This window comes from Bicyclus anynana, chromosome 13 (assembly GCF_947172395.1).
Source record: "Bicyclus anynana chromosome 13, ilBicAnyn1.1, whole genome shotgun sequence".
In the NCBI taxonomy this organism is placed as follows: domain Eukaryota; kingdom Metazoa; phylum Arthropoda; class Insecta; order Lepidoptera; family Nymphalidae; genus Bicyclus; species Bicyclus anynana.
The window spans coordinates 9622392-9635184 of NC_069095.1; the positions used below are offsets into that span (position 1 = coordinate 9622392).

The 12793-nt window shown below is 36.3% G+C and overlaps 1 protein-coding gene across 1 annotated transcript in view; it reads right to left on the minus strand.

Moving 5' to 3' along the window:
• Positions 1-1724: 1724 nt before the first annotated feature.
• The window catches only part of LOC112048022 (gustatory and odorant receptor 22), a 140514-nt gene continuing 129445 nt past the window's right edge, over positions 1725-12793 (minus strand). The window contains exon 3 of the transcript XR_008251399.1: positions 1725-1796. The gene's annotated coding sequence lies outside the window, so the exon portion shown is untranslated. The remainder of the gene's footprint in view (positions 1797-12793) is intronic.

A 12793-nucleotide genomic window follows, 5' to 3' on the forward strand; every position in this document is an offset into this window, starting at 1 on the left:
TCTTTGTCTTTTAGAAATGTCAACGATAAACATACGATTAAGTGAGCCACTTGGGACTATTACGATAGATTGTTTCATTTATTCTGCAACTGATAAAATCATAATAATATCAGGCCCTAAAGGTATGCACCGATGTCCTCAGTTCAAAGTGCTATTGGTATTGGCCGGCAGTGTTCCACGTCCGTTTATTTAGTACGACGCGGCGGGCATACTAAGCGTGCGCGAATACTACGCGATTGTCTCGCCCCGCAACCGCATGGATCCATCAATGAAAGCGAATAACGATAATTTTATAATGGATATTAAATAATACTTACAACTTTGTCTTTGTACTTGGACGTAAATTCGTACGCGTTCCTCGCTTGCGAGGACACCTCCTTTGCGAGTTTCTCTGAGTACACAGATGGCGCTGGCTGGAAATAAACAACGCAAAATTAAAAACGTTTCTTTTTACCAAGTGTCGCCGCACACGGGCCACACGTGACAGCCACTAACGCCTCCACAAGTAGCAAGAAATGGCCACAAAAGTAGCTGAAGCGCGCGACAGCCACTTGTGGCCGGTGATCGACACTTGCGCTTGGCTGCTACTTATCGACTCTAACAGGTTTACTGAGATAAGAGAGGGGTGTGGAATTGCGCGAGTGACGTGTGGCGGCGTTTAGTGGTCGGTGCGGGCCACAAGAAGCGACCAGCGGCGATTGTAGCGTGTGGCGGCTACCGGCGTCAACCGTGTGCGGCGAGTCCATGTAAAATGTATGAAAGCTACAGGAAATACGTCGGTAGCGGCGTTTTGTGGTTGTGGCTGGAGGCTCGTGTGCGGGAGACCTTAATATTGAAAATGCAGTATGGACAGTTACATTTTTATACAGTCGAAGCGATTCTGAAGATACAGTGACCGTCAAAATGAAAGAGACTCGACGTATATCCGGTCTACGAGTAAAATTGATAAATGGAGCAAAATAAAATTATAACAGTTAATTTTCATGCTCAAGTAATTAAGCTATTATTGCTACCTAAAAATAGTTAATTTATAGTTCTGCACATCAATTACTTTATTTGTGTATCTAGAAGTCGCAGCCACATATCGGAAACGCCAGTCAGAAAGTATTTCAATATTTTTATGAATCAGCGAACTAAAATATGACTGTCCAATTGTTTACAAGTTTTATTTTTTAATTTTTGTGCTAGAAGTACGATAATGTAGTCCAACGGATGAAATTGTATAGGTTGTATATAGAGGTTACCTAAGTGTTTTAGTCAGTTATTTAAGTTTCAAGTGGGTTAAGTTTCCAACACAGTTACAGGCGTGATAGCCCAGTGGAAATGACTTCTGCCTCCGATTCCGGAGGATGTGGGTTCTAATCCGGTCCAGGGCATGCACCTCCAACTTTTCAGTTGTGTGCATTTTAAGAAATTAAATATCACGTGTCTCAAACGGCGAAGGAAAACATCGTGAGGAAACATACATAATTCTCTGCGTGTGTGAAGTCTGCCAATCCGCATTGGGCCTAACCCCTCTCATTCTGAGATGAGACTCGAGCTCAGCAGTGAGCCGAATATGGGTTGTTAACGAACTTTCCAACGTTCGTAAAGCTTTTAAAGCTCTTTGAGTAAAGTGAGAATAATAAAATGACTTACATTTGAATAATCACATGGGTTCCCCCATAGACCGTTCTCCTGAGAGGACGAGCGGCGCTGTCGGTCCATGGTTCTTTTGTGAGGAGCCGCCGAGGACTGGGGGGAGAGACCGCCCACCAGGAGGAGCAGACACACTGCTGCGCAGACGTTGACGAATCCTGGGGGAAGAAGTAGACAGTTAATAAACTGGACGACTGAAGTATCTCATTTCATTTATGATGTACTATAGTTTGGTAACTTCGTTCGTAACACTCTCGATGGTCCGCGCGGACCGGGGGGCGTGTAGTGATGAATGAAAAACCGACGACTGATGCACCTCACTTCCCCGCACGAGCAATCTTTCCCCCCGGCACCTGCATATCATGGGAGTGTCATCAACAAACTTGCCAGACTATAACGAAGACTTTAAGTGAGCGTGGTACTTAAAGATACGGAGAATAACGAGAAATTAGGTATTCATTAGGATATTCCGCCAGCCTACATCGGAGCAGCGTAGTGGATCTAATATATCGGTATCGGTTCATTCATTAAATTAGGGCCCATTGATGTATGAAAAATGGTCGATCTCCTTTACCCTTGTTTTAAATACAAGCGATACATACTTTCTGGTGCATCTTGTCAATGAACAACGCTAGGCCCGTAGTTCCGTATGCGGCACGCGCGATGCTGTCGATTATGGTAATCGTTGTACATCCGATGAATAAATACATGGCCCAGAGGTGGACAGCCTTTGCTAATTGTCCGGTGAACTTGTGTGAATCACTAATGCGTGCGACTTAACGGTGGCGAGTGGCGAGTGCCAACCAGCCGGACATTCTTCCGATTTCGATCATAGTGCACATCTAAGCTCATTCAATATACATTACTCTCGCTATTCAATTGAAGATATTTTAACCGACTTGAAAAAAAAGGAAGAGGATCTCAATTTTTTTTTAAATCTTTTTTACCTCATAACTTCGTTATGTCTTAACCAATTACGAAATTTTTTTTTTGTTTCAATGAGTATACATCCAGATTAGTTTCATTTAATTTTCTTGAAAATCGGTTCAGTAATTTTGTGTTAAAATGAAAATAACTAAATTGCCCGTACTACGTACCGTATTGGTAGAACACCGTAAAACAGAAAAATAAAATCTTTTTTACAAAAAAATCAACCAACTTCATAATCACAAAAATAAACTAAAAAAATCTAAAAATTGCATCTTAAGTACTCCCTTCTGATCACTTTGAAGGCGGTGCCAGCACAATGGTTCATTAACTAAAGCCGTTTAAATCCCAAGGTTTTAGGATTTTCAGACTCTCCGAAACTAATAGATGAATTCAATTGAAATTTAACACGATTTGAGTTCATACTACGAAGAAAGTTGGTAGGTTCACACTACCTCACATGCCTGGTCTAACCGGTGCTTATGACCTCAACGTGAAAACATCAATTGGATGTCATAATCTATACGCATTTCGTTCTTACTCACTGGCGTCTTATTTACTCTTTCAGTGTTTTGACTCAATATGTGAATCATGTGTGTTATGTCTCGTAGTCAGTGACTAACGGCGCAAATCTTTACACTATTTCACACTATCGTAGGTAGATTGTTACGATCTTTTTATACACGTAGTTTGTTTACCGTAACGCCAATAATTTATTCGAGAATTCGCGACGCATGTGCCAACAATTTTCGCTAATCAAATTTCGACTCCTTCCTGTGACCGATTAAATTTAAAGTAAGTTTCCAAATTTGGATAGTTCGCTACCCGATAAAATATTACTCTAAACATTGGATACCATAAGTAAGTTATTGTTCATGAATATATTATTATAAATACATTTAAATAAAATGTAAATGTCTGTCTGTGATTTGAAAATAACTGTGTATCTTTATAGTTATTTAAACGATACCAAAACACAAACAAGCTTTTTTAAAATCTGTTTGTCTCTTTTAGTTGGATTTTCACTGGAAGATAGGGGAGGTTATTGAGCACCATATAAACTAAATTTTTAATCCCGGAAAATACATGGTTTTTCATTTCATGTGGACGAAGTCGCGGATGGTCCGATAGTCTTGTAATATAACTAAACGCTAAGGAAATTAACAATAAAGGTACATACAGAAAATTAAATTAGCAAAACTTTTTGAAATTATGGTTATAAAAATTTAAAAGTACGATTTTACCCAACTTTAAAAGGACGACGTAAATAAAACGTATGCGTGTTGTTTTCTTCTTGCGTCTCGTTAGCCCGGCGATTTGTTCTCACCCCGCGGCATTCGCGGCGGTCAAACAAAAGGAAATTATTATAGTTGCATCGTGCCGCTTATTATTTAACCAAACCCTGTGAACGGGCGCCGATCATCACGCCTCTCCGTCAGAAGCGAGCGAGAGAGCCCACTCAACCCACACTCTTATACGATACTATTCGCACAAACGAATCGGAATTGCAGCAATATAAACGTCACAAACTAACTAGCTCCGGTGTCGTTATAAACATTATTGGCATCTAATTGATACAATAACAAGATTGTTACAGTCGGAACACAAAAGGCGACCGCAAAGGCGGAGTCGGGGCAATAACGATCATGATGTCAAAAGGAAGGTCCGACACACAACACGCGTTAAACACACGATCATAACATTTTATTAGTGCGCCGGTCAAAAGCAAGCAACCGCGCGACCGCCGCCGTCAAAAGTTCAACCAGAAAAAAATAACTGGCCAGCTCGTAAAAAGCTGTGGAGTCACCGTGTGATACACGGACGTTAATATTATTTTGATATAGTATGAGTAGCGTAACTGTGCGGCTTACTTTCTGTTAATGGACTCGCACCGGAGTATACGGGAGGCGTCTACTGACATCGATCGGTCGAGAGGAGTGTGGAATTAAATTTTCAATCTCTAATTAGTCCTCAAGATTTTTTGGTAAAATATAAATTACGAACTTTCAATAGGGGCTCATTCAGGGATCTGTAATTACGAACTATAAAAAAAAAACTATAAATGGACAATGAGGAGACTCGATCGAATTCCTTAGCCCATTGAAGAGCTGACCGAGCGACCATAAAAACCGTAGATACCTACACGTAGGTAATACACAGGTTATAAGGAGGCATAAAAAAGTAGGGACCGCGTCGGAGGTCGGCCCGACTACCCGAGAAACAAAGAATTCGTTTATTTTTTAACAGCTCGCTCGTACACAAAAGAAGGCAGCGCGGCACGAAAAACGACCCAAACGAGAGCACCTTGTTAACCTTTTTAAAAAGAAATCGCGCGTCCGCTAACTAGAATTTCGGCTCGAAAACCGGGAAAAGTGTTCACCGTTCCACCGCGGTCGGCGCCTCCGCCGTCATTATGTAAATTCTGAACATAAACGCGTCAAAATTTTGGGCCGAAGACCATCTCTGCAACGCGTTGCGAAATGATGCACGTCAAATTACTGCGAGTTGGCGGATGCACGCAGCTTTGTCTGTGTGGGAAATCATTTAAAACTACGTACTCTACAATTACTACTGCGATTATTAATTTATAATTCAGTTTGATTTCTTGTAACTACATGTTTATTATATCAGCTATTTTTTTTATTTATTAACAAGCTAACGATTGACTGCAAGTCCAGTGATGATGTAGTCTTAGACAATACCCCACTATTTTGTGTCTCATTTACCGTAAACCCTCGACTAGTCAGAGGTGTACAATTATCACGTTACCGGTATCATTTTAAAACGCTTAATTCGCTTTATTTTTGCCAAGGCCGAAAGCCTACCACGTTCTAAAACCTACGTTAATTTACATAAAAATAATTGAAAATCCTGAATTTCCCAGCGAATTTCCTGAATTTCCCAGAGAATTACCTGAATTTCGTAGACCTCTAGTTGGTAAACTACTGTATTTCCAATACCGTCAGAGGTATTGTATATTCTAAATTTTTAAGATTGTCTTTAATTTTAACTATTTTTGTTACACAATTTTTTGCTACAAACAGACAATGCCTCCCTAATTTTTATTAAGTAATCCTTTTTATATTGTTTTGCGTCGCGAGGTTTGGTTATCGTTCACAATCTCATTCAGTTACGACTACATAAAATACGTACACCTACTACTTATTTTGCGTAGGAAATTCCTTAGAGTAGTAGTTTTTTAATACGTAAAGGATAATTGAAGTTTAATGAAGTTCCTCAAGTAACGGGCGTACAATCCGATGAGCTCGTAAAATTTGACTGCACATAATAAGTGCCATTATTACGGGAGCGAGTGCTAACTTTACATAATACCAGTCACACACGATCAAGTTTACCGTCAAGTCAAGCGCGATTAGGGATGTGAGTAGTAATGAAAAAATATCGAAAAATGGTTCATCATCAACAACCCACATTCGCCTTACTTTTGAGAACAAGACTTCTCTCAAAATGAGAGGGGTTGGGCTAATAGTCCACCATGGCAGATTGGCAGGCTTCACTAACGTAGAGAATTGTGAAAATTCTCAGGTATGCAGGTTTCCTCACGATGTTTTTCCTTCACCGTTTGAAGCACGTGATATTTATTTTTTTTAATGCACAACCGAGATATTGGAGGTGCTATGCCCCGGCCCGATTTACAGCCTCCGAATCAAAGGCAGAGTTTATTATCACCAATCCCAAAAAAATCCTCCTCGAAAAATGGTTATGGGTAAGGTTTTTATATTTATTCACTGCCTGAGCGCTCTGCCATTTTACAGTAAACTTGATCGTGTGTGGTCTGCTTAAGCGGTTCAAGTATTTATGAACGCCTTAAAGTGGACCAAATATTATTATTTTATCATAACTTTTTAATGATCGCTTAGTAATAATTATTTATTCAACGATCATAATGTGAATATTTGATTATGCTAATAACATTTTCCTTGAGTGTTAATAAATCATTTGTGTAAGTTGTGTGCTAACTGAATTTTCTTCAAAGATAAGAAGTGTGAATCATGTAAGTATTCGTAATAACTAAATTTAGTGCAAGAAAGTGGTAACCATTATAATTGTTACTAGTCTGTTTAATTTAAAACACTATTAAAAGTGTATAGAAAATACCAGTCCTTTCATTACGGGACATTTGAGTACTCAAGGAACCGGTGGTCAGGACTCCAGAGTGAGAAACCTCCGCAAAATACACGCCGTCTCAAGGATTACTGCCATGCGTATCCGACCATCCCAACAGTCAAGCGAAAGCTTCTTAAGGTCGAAGCTTTTCGCTTTGACCATTGCCTGAAGCGACTAGCGGAACAATAATGGTCAACTCAACATTCCACATTATTTATTTTTTTAACAATCTGTATAATTATTGTTATGTATTTAACTAAGTATCAAAGATGTATTTTATCTCCACACAATAAATTTAAATAAGAAAACAGGTTCGGCGGTATTGTAGTTTAAAATATTAACCAAACTGAAAATCGGTTTAAAATGCAACACGTCGGTGCCATGGGAGATCGACCTCACGAAATTAGCGAAACAAGCGCAAATTTTCTTCGAATTATATTTAATGACATAACAACTGATATTACATAATTTTACTGATAACTTTTTGAACTGAAGATACGCGAAAATTTGTTCTGCCTCGAGGGATATTTACCTTTTTGTTCGTTTATAAAAAAAAAAATCCAATACCCATTTCTCAGTGACATACGAGTAAATGCGGTTTAAAGTGAAGGTTTCTACTATTTTTACGTAAATTTAAAATTTTGTATTGAATACATTTTCTAATTAATATAAATTTAATTTCTATTACATTTCAACTGAAATTTACATATTTACATATTTCAGTTGAAGAATATTTACATATTTAATTATTATTTCCGCCCTTAGACCTCCTTTATCTGGCACTCGCAAAATCCTTTTCTACAAACTCCAAATTTCAACTTTATACGTCATGCGGTTTTCGAGATTTTGTGATGACTGACTTTTGCTTTTTTTATATGACTAACTGACGCCTCGCGGTTTCACTGGCGTAGTTCCCGTTTCCGTAGGAAATATATAATCTGGCAAGTTCGTTCATAATACTCCCATGATATGCGGGCGACAGGGGGAAAGACTGCGCGGGTGTAAAACCGTGAGTGCGGGGAAGTGCGGCATCAGTCGTAGGTTTTTCACTCATCGTTACAAGCCCCCCGGCCCGCGCGTAACATCGGTAGTGTTACGAACGAAGTTGCCAAGCTATAGCATACACTCACAAATAACGCAAATAACGTGGCTTTCTATTGGCTATTGGTATAATAATTTTCATAATCGGTTCAGTAGATCGAGAGATTTGTCTACAACCTCACAAACTTTACCTGTTTATAATTTTAGTAATTTATAAACTGAAATTCGTAATCAGTGCCTTTTACCTACTTACGCGCGGAATGTTCTGCCTTGTTTTCACAGTTCCAATCCAGTTTTCACGTCCTATTACTAGTTTTTATATTCAATTATCGGTATTTAGGTGAACATACTTGGAATTTTTCTTTATAATTATGATGAATGTTATCAAATAAAACTTGTCAAAACTTTTAGAAAGATTATGCGTCTTAGATTTGTGTAAGTCATTAGCCAAAGTAGATTTATCTGTAGGTTGAATATAAAAAATAGTAAAAATATAATTAAAATAAGTGCAATGAATAATTAATCCTGCATTATTGTTTTACCGATTTAATGGTTCAATGACAATAAACTATACAATATTTTTTATACTAATTAAAGTGTCAATAATTGTCATACCAATATACTCAATACGCATTTAAGATACGTAGAGCGCGTTAAACATATCGATAATATCATCCCGATGGTTGCCAAAGCAAGTTGAGGCATTTTTTCTTACATAATTACAAGCAAGAGGTATGAATTTATCGCATACTAAACGATTGTTGCATAAAAGTCGACACCGAGTTAAAATTGTATCGAAAAACGAAACTATTCCACAGTTACGGGACAAAACCTAAGTAGGGTTTAAGATTTTTTTTCTTTAATAGCGGAAACTGAATGGGTTTTTTTTTACAGAGTCACTCGTGATGCAGCCTTATTCGACCGACATGTAATTGGTAAAAAGGCAAAACTCTACAAGCCAAGTTGCAATATGCATTAAGTACTTCCGGGAAAATGTTTAACACAAAGTTGTTTATAGTATGTTTTTTCCCATACTAAAATCGTTTGCGTATTTCGCGCGATAATAGGTATAGGTATGATTGTTCTTTAATAGTTAAGATATTGTGGTCGAAATAATTACGTTACAATACATACTCACAAATTGCCCTTAATCTGGTATTGTATAACCGTTCACCTTCATTATGACTTTTTGTTAGATAATAATATTTTTCATTACTAATAGATTTTTTTTGTACACACCGATCTATTATAATTTAATTAGGTGTGCTTAAAAGGCAGTAGAATATTTGTGCCAATTTTTTTGCTCGAATAATTTTCTATCAATTAGGAATGTCATATTGCGTTACTAATGGATACATTTTTGAGTGGCTAATAAAACTATTTGTTAAAGACAGGTGGCTATTTTATTATTACTTAATATGTGTCTGTAACTGAGTTTAGAAAAACCTTTTTATTTTTTGGTTTATCTCCTGGATCTGGACAGGCAATGGATATGAAAAACATTATGAATGTAAATGAAAATGGGAGTCTTGAAAAGCGCATCTCAGAAATAACTATTTCCGGGTTATTAACTTTAACTTGTTCAATAAGTTTAATGAACCTGCAGTTAGTGTAAGGTTAAGTTAAATCGCAATATCTTAAAGAATGAAGAAGATTTCATTCATAAGTAGGCACACCTACGTACACTAACATAACTACATGCGACATAATTTAGTATGCGATACGTGACGTACGGTGTGATTTAGCTTAATTAACCAGGTAATTAAAGGTCTCAGAGATCTTGACAAATCTTGCGTAGGTACATTTTTATGTATATCACTCAAATAATTTCAAAGCACCATATAGGCGAGCTATAGTGCTTGTTACGAAATAGCCACCTTCGTCGGCGTACATAACTGTACAACTCTTAAAGGATAGAAACATTTAGTCAGATATGTCATTCCGGTAACAGTACACTTGTTTAATTGCAGTTTAAGCCTAGTTAGTTAGTTCTGATCTTCGTGTTTAACATTGTAGAGGGACAGAGCCCAGTTTTTGCGCCCAATGATATTGTAAGCTCGATCGTAAGACAAGATTGTCGCGAGCAATGAGCATTGTACAATGATATCGCTGAGCACGTCGGTGTCAGACCGGATATTTGTTTTATAAATAATGTGCAATGTGCTAGCTAAGACTTTGAGTTAATTGTTGTGATAAGAAAGACTGTGTGGGACATTTGCTATATCAAAGCTTAAAAATAAGTTCTAATTGTTGTTGGTAATGTGAGTCTGTTCTTTTTATTGCACCTAATTGTGTACAATTAAAACGATATCTTGAGTTTTCAGTAAATAAATATTATCAAAATAAGAAAAAAGCAGCCCGACGTAGATGCAAACTAATAATTTGAATTGAAAATCCTAAATGTATTAATTGGGTTTTCAGCATGCAAGTAATAATTATTTAAGTAACACTAATATAATATTAACCAAATTAGGTAAATAAACAAACAAAATAGATTTTTTTAAATTGAATAAAATATTTAATTAAGAGTGAATAATTAATAAAACGTTTCATTCATCAGTAGGTGCCTACGTTTATGAGCCGATTCAACTATTTCTTTAAATTGGGGCACAAATATTTTATGATATAAATATTTTTTTTAAATGTTTATAATCATGCCATTATAATTAATTATGACCATAAAAGGAGTAGAGAGTCTATAAATCATTGATATTTTTCTTATAAGTGAAACTTATATATATATAATGAAACTGAAAAATTTTGAAACTTTTCATGAATTTTTGAAACTTCTTGAAAGTAAAAAAAAGTTGGCTTACTGCTTTTGGCTGAACTGGAACTATATTTTCGACACCGGTCCACAATATCACTATCACAGTCACTATATTGGCTATTTGATCTAGTCCTGTAACATTGCGCACAAGTCGACGGCCTGTGGAGTATCCTGGGGTAGGCTGACCTGGGACAGGCCACGGGGCTGCAGCAGGGTCCACTGTCGTCCATCTTAACTCTCACTATCACAGTGCCGGTCGGTCGGAGGAGCGCGAAATGCGGGATCTTAGTGTAATCCATAACAGACGATCGCACTTGACATCCCCAAAACTGATGTCGCACGCGTTGTGTCGGTTGAGCGACTAAATGACTTGGCCTGACGGCGCGAAAGATAAAGCCTAGTGTACACTAACATGCAGTCAGCGCGGCGCTCGAGGAGGGGATCGACGAATGGCCGGCATGCTCCTCGATTGCAGCGCCGAAGCAGCCAATGCCGGTGGCGAAACTGGAAGGCGGGTCAAATCCCTCCCAGTTGAAACCAACTTTAAGTTGCCGGGGGTCTGATTTTGCATCCGCGTACTCGGGGGTAGGAAATTTTCATAGAGCGAAAGTTCACGTTTCGTTTGGTACATAGAAACGACTCGCGAATACATAGCACAACAAAAAATTTTGTACGCTGATATATTCGTACCAATAAAAAAACGTGAAAATTAATATTTATTATTTATCTGCTATCGTTTAACTAATAAGTAAATTAATAATCTAATAATAAGCCGATATTGAAATTTATTCAAAACATAAAACTTATTACGTCTTAATTATTAAAGTGCAAAATGTTGTTATTACACTATAAACTTGATCAACATAAATAATGCTGTCTACATTTTTTTTCTTATTTAATATGAAGGTTTTACAAGTAGTCTAACAAAGTCAAAAATTACATCAACCGAATATTATTGTTCTTTATTAAGATGTTTATTAAAAGCATACCAATTTAAAAAAATACACATTTTACAAATAATAAAAACCTAATGAATCCAACTTATTATTTAACACTAGATACTACAAATCCAGAACCAAGCCTGTGCCTGTATTGTATTGTAGCCATATTGTATATGTAGCCAATGTCTGTATTCACATGAAACAAAAACAATTATTTCCAGAACTAAATTACTTACTACGTGCACTGTTACTCTATAAACTTGCAACTGAATTGTAACTACTTTTTAACCGTATTCCAAAAAGGAGGAGGTTTTACGTTCGGCTATATTTCCGTCATTTTAATTAAACACACTAATAACAGGTAACACTATCCCAACAAATTGACATCTAATATAAAAATGTTTCCTTGAATTTGATTCAGTAGTAGGTAAACAAATAATGTGACTCTAGGAAAAAAAATACATAAATTAACTTATATTAAGGAAATCAAGTTAGATATAGCATTCAGTAAAAGCTAATTTTTGGATTTTCTTTCTATATATTTATTTTAGTTTGATTTTCCTGTTGAAACCATGAATGTAGGTACCTCTTGACATTTAATTTCAGTATTGCACAGTTGAGTCATTCATTCAATGTAGTTAGTCATAAATTTCAGCGGAGTGACTTTGCCGGATACTAAACTATTGGCATCTTCATACTATACTTTCTCTAAGCTAATACCTACATAACACCATAATTTTAATAATTATTAATATACGTAGTAACTTTTTCCTTAATTATTTTGACTGTAAAATATTAACAAGTTAAAAAATACGTCTTTGTTAGATAATCAATAAAAGTAGGTAAGATATACACCCAAATGGCTAAAAACCTGATTTTTATTATTTTTTATTTCTTTAATACAATTTAAATAATTTACAATTCTAACTTATGCAATAGATTCTTATTTAATAAGGCGCGTTTTTATAAAATATGTGTTAATTAAAAATCAATAAATAGGGCAATAGAAATTGAAGTACTCACCTACTGGAAGTCAGTGAAAATAAATTTCAAAAGGAAATTTGTTGAATATTATGATAAAATAAAAAAAAATACGTGCTCATGAGCATGAATCAAAGATTATGCTTACCGAGGCAATCCCTTTTTGGTTTAAAAACCACGTCATACTTATACTACGTCAAATAATAATTGATCGTACTCAATGAAATTAAAAATATTCCGTAACAATCACCACTGGAAGATTTATATGATCTCAATAACTCAACAATGAGTCGATCAAAATTTCTTGCAAAACTAGTTTTCCTCCATTCAATATCAGCTTACATCGGTTATCAGCTGATATAAATAC